This window comes from Eptesicus fuscus, chromosome 3 (genome assembly GCF_027574615.1).
Source record: "Eptesicus fuscus isolate TK198812 chromosome 3, DD_ASM_mEF_20220401, whole genome shotgun sequence".
NCBI lineage: Eukaryota > Metazoa > Chordata > Mammalia > Chiroptera > Vespertilionidae > Eptesicus > Eptesicus fuscus.
Genome location: NC_072475.1, coordinates 36,670,415 through 36,682,757, shown reverse-complemented (window position 1 = coordinate 36,682,757; position 12,343 = coordinate 36,670,415). Strand labels below are relative to the sequence as shown.

Sequence of the window (12,343 nt, the reverse complement as noted above, 5' to 3'; positions counted from 1 at the left end):
TTTTGTTTTACCCTATAATTTCCTACATACCTATGCTATTCCTACTGCCTCCCCTCACCCTTCTACTTGTTTCTTCCTCCCAAATCGCTTTTACAAATGTTTAGCTGCCATCAGCTTTGTGTTAAGAAAACAATGTCATATCTGTCATATTTCTAAGGCATAATCCTATATAATAATTCTATATAATAAAAGGCTAATATGCAGATCGACCGAACTGCAGAACGACAGGTCACTATGACACGCACTGACCACCAGAGATGGACGCGCACTGAACAACAGAGGGCAGACATTCATTGGAGGAGCTGCCCCCTGGTGGTCGGTGCGCTCCCACAGGGTGAGTACCGCTCAGCCAGTAGCCCTGAGCTGGGCTGATAGCTGCCAAGTGCAGCCGCAGTGGCAGGAGCCTCTCCTGCCTCCATGGCAGCACTAAGGAAGTCTGACTGCCGGCTTAGCCTGCTCCCCGCATCAGACATCCCCCGAGGGCTCCCAGTGCATGAATTTCATGCACCGGGCCTCTAATAAATTATAAGTCGCAACATTAATTTAGTAAGTTTTTTGAACGAGAAAAAGAAATTATAGTTACACATTGTTGATGTACCACTTTTTTTTTTTAAGTAATTGACAACTGTGTGCTTAGTCAAACATTTTTACATTACTGTCTAATATCACAATTAAAATGTGAGTCTAAGCCTTTTCTCGTGCTTGGTTATCTATCATTGAAAGTTAGTGAACTAAAAACTTTTGATTGGTAGAAGTTCGTGCTTAAAAAATCAATTTAATTTTTAATAATACTTGAAACTGCCCAAATCAAACTTTAATTTTAAAAGCTTTGTGTCTTAATATAAGAGAATTTGTGGTTTTATTATCTTTCATTGCATTGCTAACTTTTTGACAGGAAAATTTTGGAGTACTAGTACTTTTTTGTGTTATTCCTGCATAATCTTTTTTTTTTTTTTTGGTATAAATCCTATATAATAAAGAGGTAATATGCAAATTGACCCTCACACCCTCACAACATGGCTGCCTACAACCAGGCCAGCAGGGGGGTTAGTGAGGGACAACCAAATGACTGAACAGCAGGCTGCGTGGGGCAACCAGGCCAGCAGAGTGGGGGGACAGTTGGGGGTGACCAGGCTGGTAGGGGGTCAGTAAGGAGTGACCAGGCAGGCAGGCAGGTGAGGGATTAGGAGCCAGCGGATCGGGCCTAAACCGGCAGTCAGACATCTCCCAAGGGGTCCCGGATTGGAGAGGATGCAGGCTGAGCTGAGGGGACCTCCCTCCCACCCCCTGTGCACGAATTTCATGCACTGGGCCTCTAGTCTAATATAAAATCCAACTACAAGTGATGCTACCAATGAAACTAACTTAGCTGAAGTAATTGTATGATTAGACATCAATGCATGTTGATTTCATTTATTTTTTAAAATGTATGTTAAAATTGCTTTTTATATGGATTTGTGCTCTTATATTCTACTAGAGGCCCAGTGCACGAATTTGTGCACGGGTGGAGTCCGGCTGGCCTGGCCCCAATTGGGGCAGATCAGGGCCAGGCCTGTCAGGAGGAAGAGACAGCGGGAGGTTGGCTGGCGGGCCCGGTCCCGATCAGTGCCCAATTGGGGCTGGGCCAGCTGTGGGGAGGGGCCCCGCCCCTGATTGGGGTGGGGGGTTTGGGTGCGGGGCTGGCCATGGGGAGGGGCTGTGGGCCAGCTGGCACCACCTCCAAAAGAGGTGGAGGGGCAATCAGGGGCGGGGCTGGCCAGGGGGGAGGGGCTGCGGGCTGATCGGGGTCGGGCTGGCCAGGGGGATGTGCTTCAGGGTGGTTTGCTGGCTGCCCTGCCCTTGATTCGGGTGGGAGAGTCCAATCAGGGGCGGGGCTGGCTGGGGGGAGGAAACTCTACTAAATGAGGAAACTCTGAAGAGATTAAAGTTTAATAAGTTATGATAGAAATTGTTTCAAAACCAATCATGTATTTCTCTTTATTATTAAGCAATATATAGAATATAAGTTTGGTACCATTCTTTATGGCTCATGATTGTAGATTATTAGCATACTATATTGGGCCCTTTTACAATAATATTTGCATGAATTGAGCTGAATGTGGGTCAGTTTGTGCAGATTCATCTCTTGAGTCTCATTTTGTTCATTGGTGCCAGTCTTTTAGGAATGTTATAAAGATTCACTGCCTGCCGTTTGTTATGCATTCAGAAGTTGATGCTATTGTTTATGATTACAATTGGTTAGGGGGAGAAAGATAGTCACTGGTGGAGACCTTGAAGACATGAAGAGTATTTCCTACATGTAGAATTTGGCATGAGGAATCTTTTAAAGTGAATTTGTTTTAGGGCACACTGAATATTTTACTTTCCTTTTTCTCAGCATCAGCAACAGCAACTTGTGATTGGTGGTACCGGATATTCAGTTGTACATCCCCACATCAATGCACTGCCAATGGTAAGAATTGCTCCCACTCTGAATGTTAAGAGTATTTTAATGCTCTTTTTAGTATTCACTTATTTTTAACAATGTGTTAAGGAAAGTTTCTCACATCTCACAAAATATACATGTGTTCCCAAACTAAAGAAATGTTTTTAATATGTAATTTAAGGCACTTAAAATATTTTTGATTACTTAATATAAATAAAAAGGCAGCCAAAACTGGTTTGGCTCAGTGGATAGAGCGTCGGTCTGCGGACTGAAAGGTCCCAGGTTCGATTCCGGTACGTTGGTTGCGGGCACATCCCCAGTAGGGGGTGTGCAGGAGGCAGCTGGTCGATGTTTCTCTCTCATCGATGTTTCTAGCTCTCTATCCCTCTTCCTTCCTCTCTGTAAAATATCAATAAAGTATATTAAAAATAAAATAAATAAATAAATAAATAAATAATAAATTAATTTAAAAAAGGCAAACCTTTACTTTTAAGATTTCCATTATCCGTAGGTTTTATAACCTATTGGTTATGGTTATCAGGATGAAAAGCATTATTTTGTTGTGATAACACTGTATTTTAACAAGTAGATTATATTTTGGGAATAGAATTTCCATGGTAAACTTAAGTTATAATGGCAGTAATAACTTGTGTTTTTGTCTGTCATCTTATAGAATAGCCAGTTTTTGCATATTGCATTTATCCTGATACAGGGGGTCCCCAAAAAGTACTTGAAAATGAAATGTATTTTAATAAACACTGCCTTTATAATTACTCAAAGTGTGTATATCTATTTTGGAACACCCTATATTTATAATTAAATGGCTGAAATTCTACCTGTTGTTAGCTAGTGGATAATTTTCAGGAGAACCATTTTTATCTATTTAAAAATACCACTTAGAAGCCTGTGTGGAATAAAAATCTGTCAGCTGTGTTATACAGCAGAAAGACCACTGGGCTCTGTAGGAGTTGGGAATTGCTTTCTTTCTTGCATGTGTCTTGGATGACTTTTGTCAAGTACTCATAAAATTTGATGATAGAATTGGACTAAATTTCTAAAGTTTAACCCTAGCTCTAGGGAAAATGATCTCATCACTGTTGATTAAAATTCAGAATGATTCTCCCTTACAAAAAGTAATTCCTTATCTAAATGGTATTGCTGTGTATTTGGGGGATTGATAAATAGGATAATTAATTTTTACTTAGGTTTTTAAAGAATTAATTACTTAAACAGTATCTTCCATTTCAAAACTGCATCATCAAAATTTTAAAAAACTTTTACTTAAATTTTTACGTTAAACATTAAATCAGGGAGCTATGGAAACTGATTTAAGGTTTATAGGATTTTGTGGGAAATGGTAGATGCATCAGAATGAAACTAAAAATTAACTGGGACCAGGATAATAGGGTGAGATAAGTTATCTGTGAAAATATTCTTAGGAGATGATTCATTTTCAAGATGGATTTGTCAGTGTGTTGATAAGAGGAGGATTTCCTTTGTCTAAACTATCTTTTGAATTCTTAAAAATGACTTCTCTCTCCCACTATGTCCCTCCCCTCTCTAACCCTCCCCTCTCTGTCTCCTAGCAGTTAATGGAGAATGTTGGGGAAAACAGAATTTTTTTTTTTCTGTATTTACCTAACTTGAAGGAATACATAGTTCTTCATTAATTTATGAAACACTTGCTGGGTTCTTTAGGGTGGTTGGGTGACTCATTAACCATCATTTAAATCTGCTATTTTCTCTGGAGCACTACAGAGTTTCTATTGTAAGAAGCAGTCCCATGGTAAATCATCTTTGGCATTTTGGACTATCTGCCCTTGGCGTTTTGTTTGAAGTTCACATTTGCAACCTGTCAGTTTACTAGGTAGGTTGTTGGAGTCTTAACTATTTGTGACATGTCTCCTTTGAGAATCAGTTGTGCAGGCTTTTGGACTCTGAGATGTTGGTGCCTATGCAACTGGCTGTCTCTTCTAAGTGCCTGTCCTCAAGTGAAGTTTTAAATGTGTCGCTCACACAGGATGTGTATTGTGGGTTTTTTTTTTAATTTTCTTTTTGGAACAACTCTTAGACTGTATTTTAAATCATATCATATCACCTTTGCCAATTTTGTTGAAAATCATTTTGAAGTCATGATCACAGAAATTTGTTTATGTATGTTAGTGTTCTATATATGTGTGTGTATTAGAGATGAAGGGCAAGATTACAACAAATTTGCTTTTAATCTAGATGAGGACATAAAAGCCATTTCTACACATTTGCATACGATTGTAAATTTATAGATATTGGCCCACATGATGGTTTTCCTCTGGACCTGAAAAATGCCATGGTGTTCAGGGTTATGCCTGTGTTGTGTAGTATCTCATCTTTTTTTTTCTCTGAACATTCCATAAAGGAGTGCTTTGTGAACAGTTAACTCTACCACCCCCACACCCTCCCTCAACTTTGTTCTTGATATAATAACCGTGAGGGATTCATAACATTCATTTTTGTCTCTCTCTTCACTTGCCTAGGTACAAGTTATTTTAACTCTAATTGCACCTTAAGTCATGATGATTTATAGCTACCTTCCTATATTAATGTTTTATATTACTTTCTATAATTATCTTATTACATTAATATAACCCAATGGCCAACAGATGTGTATTATTATTGTAACTTTTTATTGTGAAAAATTTCAAATATACACTAAAGTAGAGAGAATAGCACAATAAACTCCCAGCTGCAATACTCATCAGTTTTGTTTCATTTAATCATTTTGTTACTATTAAACCCCCCCACCCCCCACACGCACCTGATTATTTTGAAGCCAACACTTATATCACATGACTTCATTCATGAATATTTTATTATGTATCTATGGAAAATATGGACTATTTAAAAATATATACCAAGATGCCATTATCACACTTTAAAAATCGAGAGTTTTTCTTATTTGAAAAGGAATTTAAATATGCTTTTTAAAAATTGTGGTAAAAACTAAAATTTATCTTAACAATTTTAAGTGTGCAATATATGCAGTGTTAACTGTGTTCACATTATTATACAACAGATCTTTCAAACTTTTTCATCTTGCAAAACGGAAACTCTGTACCTATTGAACCACAGCTCCCAGTTCTTTCTCTTCTCCAGCCATTAGCAACAACCAGTTTACTTTTTGTTTCCACTAGTTTGACTACTTTAGCTACTTTTTATAAGTACATATGTTTCTTTTGTGACTGACTTATTTAACTTAGCGTAATGTCCTCTAGGTTCATGCATGTTACAGCATGTGACAGGATTCCCCTCTTTTTAAAGGCTGAATAATATTCCATTGTGTGTGTGTATCATATTTATTCATCATCAGTGGACATTTGTGTTGCTTGTACCTTTGACTTAGTGAATAATGCTGTGATGAACATGAGTGTGCATATATCTTGTTTAGATCTCGCTTTCAGATCTTTTTGGCTATATACCCGAAGTGAGATTGCTGTATTATGTGGTAGTTCTAGTTTAAATTTTTGAGGCACCTCCATATTGTTTTCCAATGTGGCTGCATAATTTTATTTTCTCAACAATAGTACACAAGGGTTCTGATTTCTCCGCATTCTTCCAATACTTGCGATTTTCTGTGGGTTGTTTTATTTTTTGGATAGTGGTCCTCCTAATGGGTATGAGATGATGACAGTAATTTCTTTTTTTTTTTTTTTAAGTAATTTTTTTTAAAATTTATTTTTATTGTTTCAAGTATTACAAATAGTAGTACATATGTCTCCTTCCCCCCCCCTCCCCCATTGACCTTCCCCCAGCCTCCCCTACCCCCTGGCACATGCCCTCCCCCCCCCCCCCCCCACCGCCCCATCCCCCGCAGTGTCTTGTGTCCATTGGTTATGCTTATATGCATGCATACAAGTACTTTGGTTAATCTCTTACCTTTCCCCCAGTACCCCTACCCAGCCTTACCACTGTAATTTGAAAGTCTGTTGGATGCTTCTCTGCCTCTGTGTATCTACCTTTTTGTTCATCAGGTTATAATATTCTGTATTATCCATAAATGAGTGAGATCATGTGGTAGTCTTTTCTTTCACTGACTGGCTTATTTCACTTAGCATGATGATCTCCAGTTCCATCCATGCTGCTGCAAATGGTAAGAATTCCTTTTTTATAGCAGCATAGTATTCCATTGTGTAGATGTACCATAGTTTTCGAATCCCCTCATCTGCTGATGGGCATTTAGGCTGTTTCCAAATCTTAGCTATGGTGAATTGTGCTGCTATGAACATAGGGGTGCATATATCCTTTCTGATTGGTGTTTCTGTTTTCTTAGGATATATTCCTAGAAGTGGGATTACTGGGTCAAATAGCAGTTCCATTTTTAAATTTTTGAGGAAACTCCATACTGTTCTCCACAGTGGCTGCACCAGTCTGCATTCCCAGCAACAGTAAAGGAGGGTTCCTTTTTCTCCGCAACCTCTCCAGCACTTGTCAGTTTGTTGATTTGTTAATGATTGCCATTCTGACAGGTGTGAGGTAGTACCTGATTGTTGTTTTGATTTGCATCTCTCAGATGATTAGTGACTTTGAGCATGTTTTCATATGTCTTTTGGCTTTCTGAATGTCCTCTTTGGAAAAGTATCTATTTAAGTCCGTTGCCTATTTTTTGATTGGATTGTTTGTCTTCCTTTTGTCAAGTTGTATTGAGTTCCTTGTAAATGTTGGAGATTAAACCCTTACCGGACTTAACATTGGCAAATATGTTCTCCCATGCAGTGGGTTTTTCTTGTTTTGTTGATGGTTTCTTTTGCTGTGCAGAAGCTTTTTATTTTGATGTAGTCCCATTTGTTTATTTTCTCCCTAGTCTCTCTTGCTCTAGGATCTGTGTCTGTAAAAATATTTCTATGACATATGTCTGCTATTTTGCTGCTTATGGAGTCTTGTAGGATTTTTATGGTTTCCCGTCTTACATTCAAGTCCTTTAGCCATTTTGAGTTTGTTTTTGTGTATGGTGTAAGTCGGTGATCTAGTTTCATATTTTTCCAAGTATCTGACCAAAATTTCCCAGCACCATTTATTAAAGAGACTGTTTTGACTCCATTATATGCTCTTGCCTCCTTTGTCAAATATTAATTGAGTATAATGGCTTGGGTCAATTTCTGGGTTCTCTATTCTGTTCTATTGGTCTATATGTCTGTTCTTGTGCCAGTACCAGGCAGTTTTGAGAACTGTGGCTTGGTAATATAGCTTATGTCTGGTATTGTGATCCCTCCAACTTTGTTCTTCTTTCTCAGGATTGCTGTGGCTATTCGCGGTCTTTTTTTATTCTGGATGAATTTTTGGAGAGTTTGTTCTGGATCTTTGAAATGTGCCATTGTTATTTTACTACGTATTGCATTGAATCTATAGATTGCTTTAGGTAGTATGGACATTTTAATGATGTTGATTCTATCAATCCATGAACATAGTATGTTCTTCCATTTGTTTATGTCTTCCTCTATCTCTTTTTTTCAATGTCCTGTAGTTTTCGAAGTACAGGTCTTTTACGTCCTTAGCTAAGTTTATTCCTAGGTATCTTCATTTTTTTGGTGCAGTGGTAAATGGGATTGTTTTTTTCATTTCTGTTTCTGTGAGTTCATTATTGGTATATAAAAAGGCCATATATTTCTGGGTGTTAATTTTGTATCTTGCTACATTGCCAAATTCATTTATTAGGTCTAATAGTTTTTTGATGAGGTCTTTTGGGTTTTCTATGTACAGTATCATGTCTTCTGCGAATAAGGACAGTTTTACTTCTTTTCCAATTTGGATGCCTTTTATTTCTTCTTCTTGTCTGATCGCTATGGCTAGTACACTAGTACTATGTTGAACAGGAGTGGTGAGAGTGGGCATCCCTGTCTTGTTTCTGTTCTTAGGGGAAATGAGTTTATTTTTTGCCCATTGAGTATGATGTTGGCTGTAGGTTTGTCATATAAGGTTTTTTATTATGTTGAGGTATGACCCTTCTATTCCCACTTTGCTGAGAGTTTTTATCAAGAAAGGGTGTTGGGTTTTGTCAAATACTTTTTCTGCATTGATTGACATGATTATGTGATTTTTGTCTCAATTTGTTTATGTGATGTATCACATTTATTGATTTACTGATATTGTACCAACCTTGCATCCCCGGAATAAATCCCACTTTGTCATGGTGTATGATTTTTCTAATGTAATGCTTAATCCGATTTGCTAGAATTTTGTGTGCTAGAATTTTGTGGAGGATTTTAGCATCTATGTTCATCAAGGATATTGGCCTGTAGTTCTCCTTTTTTGTGGTGTCTTTATCTGGTTTTGGTATTAGGGTAATGCTGGCTTCATAGAAAGAGCTTGGAAGTGTGCCTTTCTCTTCAATTTTTTGGAATAGTCTGAGGAGGATAGGTTTCAGTTCTTCTTTGAATGCTTGGTAGAACTCCCCTGTAAAGTCTTCCGGACCAGGGCTTTTATTTGCTGGAAGATTTTTGATCACTGCTTCAATTTCTTCAGTAATTATCGGCCTATTCAGGTTTTTTGATTCTTCTTGATTGAGTTTTTTGGGAGCTTGTATTTTTCTAAGAATATGTCCATTTCATCTAGGTCAGTGGTTCTCAACCTTCCTAATGCTATGACCCTTTAATACAGTTCCTCATGTTGTGGTGACCCCCAACCATAAAACTATTTTCATTGCTACTTCATAACTGTAATTTTGCTACTGTTAATGAATTGTAATGTAAATATCTGTGTTTTCCGATGGTCTTAGGTGACTCCTGTGAAAGGGGTCGCAACCCACAGGTTGAGAACCGCTGTCAGGGGTCACCTAAGACCATTGGAAAACATAGATATATACATTACGATTCATAACAGTAGCAAAATTACAGTTATGATGTAGCAACAAAAATAGTTTTATGGTTGGGGGTCACCACAACATGAGGAACTGTATTAAAGGGTGGCGGCATTAGAAAGGTTGAGAACCACTGATCTTAGGTTGTCCATTTTGTTGGAAAAGAGTTGTTCATAGTATTTTTTCATAATCGTTTGTATTTCTGTGGGATCAGTTGTTACTTCACCTCTTTCATTTCTGATTTTGTTTATTTGGGTCCTCTCTCTTTGCTTCTTGGTGAGCCTGGCTAGAGGTTCATCAATCTTGTTTATCCTTTCAAAGAACCAGCTCTTGGTTTTGTTGATCTTTTGTATATTTTTTTTTGGTCTCTATGTCGTTTATCTCCGCTCTGATCTTTATTATTTCCTTCCTTCTGCTTATGCTGGGCTTTTATTGTTGCTCTCTTTCTAACTCTTGGAGTTGTAGGGTTATAAAATTTATTACCATTGTTTCTTGTTTTTTGAGGTAGGCCTGTAGAGCTATGAACTTCCCTCTCAAGACTGCTTTCACTGTGTCCCATAGATTTTGGATTGTTGTGTTTTCATTGTCATTTGTTGCCATGATGCTTTTTATTTCTTCTTTGATCTCTCTGGTAACCCGGTCATTGTTTAATAGCATGCTGTTTAGTCTCCATGTGTTTGATTTTTTTGGATTGTTTTTATTCTAGTTGATTTCCAGTTTTATGCCACTGTGATCTGAGAAGATGCTTGATATGATTTCTATCTTCTTGTATTTGAAGAGACTTTGCCTATGACCCAGCATATGGTCTATCTTTGAAAATGATCCATGTTCACTTGAAAAGAATGTATATTCTGTGGTTTTGGGGTGAAATGTTCTGAAGATGTCAATTCCATCTGGTCTAGTGAGTCATTTAGGATTGATGTTTCTTTGCTGATTATTTGTTTAGAGGATTTGTCCAATGGTGACAGTGGGGTATTAAAGTCCCCTACTATGACTGTATTGCTGTCAATCTCTCCCTTGATATCCTCCAAAAGTTTTTTTATATATTTGGGTGCTTCTGTATTGGGTGCGTATACAGTGTATTTACCAGAGTTATATCTTCTTGTTGGATTGCTCCCTTTAGTATTATGAAGTGGCCTTCCTTATCTCTTGTTATGTCTTTCACTTTGAGATCTAATTTGTCAGGTACAAGTATTGCTACCCTGCTTTTTTTTTTTTAAATTTCCATTCGCCTGAAATACCTATTTCTATCCCTTCACCATCAGTCTGTGAGTCCTTTCTTCTGAGGTGGGTTTCCTGTAGACAGCAAATATATGTGTCATGTTTTCTTATCCACTCAGCTACCCTATGTATTTTGATTGGGGCATTTAATCCATTTCCATTTAAAGTTATTATTGATAGGTACTTGATTGTCGCCATTTTTATTTCTTATGCCTGTGTTCCTTCTTTGCTTCCTATTTCTTCTTTTTACAGCAGACCCTTAAGCATTTCTTGCATTGCTGGTTTGGTGGTGATAAACTCCCTTAGTCCTGTTTTGTCTGTGATGCTCCTGATTTCACCCTCAATTTTGATTCATAGCCTTGCTGGGTACAGTATTCTTGGATTCAGACCCTTTTGCATGACTTTGTATATTTCATTCCATTCCCTTCTGGCCTGATGTGTTTCTGTTGAGAAATCAGTCGCTAGTCTGATGGGGATCCTTTGTAGGTAACTTTCTGTCTCTCTGGCCGCTTTTAAGATTCTTACTTTGTAGTTGGTGTTTGCCAAGCCTATGTAATAAAAGGATAATATGCAAATTAGCCATCACTCAGTCACAACGATGGCGATGCCCAGTCCTCTCAGCCCCTTTGGAGTTCCCCAGTCCCGGGAGGGCGGCCACTGAGAGCGGGCAGCATGAGCGGCCTGGCGGAATGCTTGCTTCATCGCTGTAGCAACGAGGCAAGCGTTCTGCCCTGGCCCTGTGGAGGGCCTCTGGGGAACAGGGGGGCCGGCCCACAGCCTCCACAGCCGAGCGCAGGCCAGGAGAGTATACGGCGGGCCTGCCTCCCACGGAAACAGTGGGGCTCCCTCCCTCCTCCCACGGAAGCAGCACGGCTCCCAATGGCGTGCTGCGGTTCCCACCAGCTCCCGTGGAAGTGGCGGGCGGCCAACTGCACGATATCGCGCGATGAGCTACTAATTTAATTATAATGTGCCTTGGTGTCGGTGTTTTGGGGTTCATTTTGTTTGGGACTCTGTGAGCTTCTTGGTCTTGTGAGTTTTTCCTTCCCTATATCAGGGAAGTTTTCTGTCATTTCTTCAAACAGATTTTCTATTCCTTGCTCAGTTTCCTCTCCTTCTGGCACCCCTATTATGCAGATGTTGTTTCATTTCCTGTTTTCCCAAAGTTCCCTTAGGCTCTCCTCTTGTTTTTTAATTTTTTTTTCTAGATGCTGCTCTGCTTGGGTATTTTTTTTTTCTGCCTTGTCTTCTAGGTCACTGATGTGGTCCTTCGCTTCTTCTAGTCTACTGTTGATGCTTTCTATTGATTTCTGTATTACAGCGATGTCATTTTTCATTTCTTCTTGATTCTTCTTCATTTCCTCTTGGTTCTTACACATATTGTTGAATTTGTCTTCCAACCTTTTCAGTGACCTTATAACTATTTCGTTCTCTGACATGTTGCTTGTGTCCATTTTGTTTACTTGTGTTTCTGATGATGCCTCCTTTTCTTTTGTATGTGGGCTGTTTCTTTTTCTCTGCATGATCTCTGCTCTCAGGGTGTCTGGTTATGTAGCTTTCTCTCCTGCGTTGACTTAAAGGCACAAAATACAACACAACAAGGCACAACGCACAAGGCACTGAACACAAATGTATTCACAATATTAACAACCCCAAATAAAGGTGACCACCAGAGAAAAGACAATTAGAGGATTAAAAAAAGTGCAAAAATGATATTGAGAAAAGGAAAAAAAGTAAGAGAGAAAAGAAAGAGAATGAAAAATAAGTGGGGAAAATACTGTTTATATATGGAGAAAACTCCAATAGAACAACAACTAATCCAAACAACTAGCACTCAGGTATGAATCGAAACTACAAACAACTAATAA

General features: G+C 38.6%; 1 protein-coding gene across 4 annotated transcripts in view; it reads left to right on the top strand.

Annotated features, from left to right (window-relative positions):
- Positions 1-12,343, top strand: part of TBL1XR1 (TBL1X/Y related 1) — a 167,654-nt gene that overhangs the window by 86,559 nt on the left and 68,752 nt on the right. For all 4 annotated transcript variants that reach the window (XM_054713737.1, XM_054713739.1, XM_054713738.1 and 1 more), the window contains exon 2: positions 2,378-2,452. The gene's annotated coding sequence lies outside the window, so the exon portion shown is untranslated. The remainder of the gene's footprint in view (positions 1-2,377; positions 2,453-12,343) is intronic.